This window comes from Diplotaxodon limnothrissa, unplaced genomic scaffold (genome assembly GCF_057381915.1).
Source record: "Diplotaxodon limnothrissa isolate DT_005_m unplaced genomic scaffold, D_limnothrissa_male_GT1.1 unmapped_scaffold_4, whole genome shotgun sequence".
NCBI classification, from domain to species: Eukaryota; Metazoa; Chordata; class Actinopteri; order Cichliformes; family Cichlidae; genus Diplotaxodon; species Diplotaxodon limnothrissa.
In genome coordinates, this window is record NW_028188558.1 from 310,001 (window position 1) to 311,708 (window position 1,708).

The following is a 1,708-nucleotide window of genomic DNA, read 5'->3' on the forward strand; positions in this document are numbered from 1 at the left end:
GAAACTCTTCTAAATGATTCCTTGTAAACTTCTTCCTCTTCAGTCACAAACAAACAGGAAGTGATGTCACATGTGTTCCTGTCCACACAGCAGAATGAGTCTATTGCTGACAGTGATGTACAAACAGAGTGAGCATTTCTGAGGCCCAAAATAAACTGAGTAGTTCACTGAATGAACAATGGACTGTGAGCTCAGTTCCTTCATCATTAGTATGGATTATATATGTATATGTATTATATTAGTATCATATATATCAGGTGCTGCTGCTTTCAGTCATTGTGCAAATGTGCTGTTTGTAAGCTTGTAAAGCTGCAGTCAGCTGAGACTGAAGAAGTCACCTGATCAGTGAGCAAACGTTTCTGAAAAGGTCCAGATGAACAGAATCAACCTTTTGGGATCAGCCAGCAATGCAGCATCATTGTTGTTCAGCTTCAGAGGTTTGCAGGAATGAACTGATGACCAGAAACAGCTGCAAAGTCCAAGAAAATACCAGCTGGAGTTCAGCTGCATTTGAAGAAGTCAAAGAAAAGTAAGGATGGCAAAGGGCGACGTTTTCTTCCAAAGAGCTGCAAACATGGTCGACGCCTCATTAGAAGAATCATCTGGACATTTGTGAGGAACTCTAACCAAGAAAGCAACGTCACACAGATCCAACAGACAGTTTCCATGACTGCAAGTGTTGAGTGGAAAAATGCTACATTGCATTATTGCATCCTCTCACCACAGGAGGCGCTGTTGGCACCACTGATTGCTGATCAGCTGTTCTCTGATGATCTGATTGATACTGTGAATAACGGGACTCACTGAACTCTGTGACACAGTGAAGATTACAGAGTTTAACTTCACCCTTTAAGACTGACCACAGAACCAAGTCCGCCAGAGCTTTTGTTATATTTTTACATGCTGTGGAGCCATTTGTGGGAGCATTTCAAGTTGCTATACATCAATACAACTGTTATAGCCCTAATTTTAATAATATGTGTGCATTAAGTCCATAGTAACTACATAAACTGCAAAAAAAAACCTCTGCTCATCCATCTCTGTGTGTATCAGGATACATTTGGTTCATAATACACAGAAAAATCAGAGTTATTACCTGTAATAAATGTGAAAGATTCCTGCAGTGATAACCAGGCAGGACTGAAACACATCCAAGCTGTCACCACGGTAACAGCACCGCCCATCCACAGGTGAGGGGAGGAGCAAAAAGAGGGACTTTGACCATTTTATACTAAAAACACTCAACTAATGTTTCTAATATGAAACAAATAAGCCCACATTAATGTGAGCGTTTATTAAATAATAATAATGATGATTTCCTCCTGATCTCATTTCCACAGCAGAGAAAACTGTGGTGTATATTGAGGTGGAGGGTGTGGTCTGTGGCTCAGGTGTAGAGTGAGGGTGGGGTGCACCACAGCAGCATGCTGGGACTGCTGAGGGTGGAGGAGGGAGTGATGATGACATCAGAGCTGCAGCACAGAGACCAGTGAACACACAGTCTGTTCATCTTTGCATAGATACAATATACAGCACAATATTGAATGACAGACACGCTGTGGGAGCTTCCACAGATACACTGACGTCAGCATCCAGAGTCCTCCTGCTGCTCCCCCCTCAGAGCCCCGTGATCAGCACCAACACATTCAGTTAGATGACAGAGTCCAGCTGCAGCTAGAATCAGCTCCCCTCTGTGAACAACAGCACA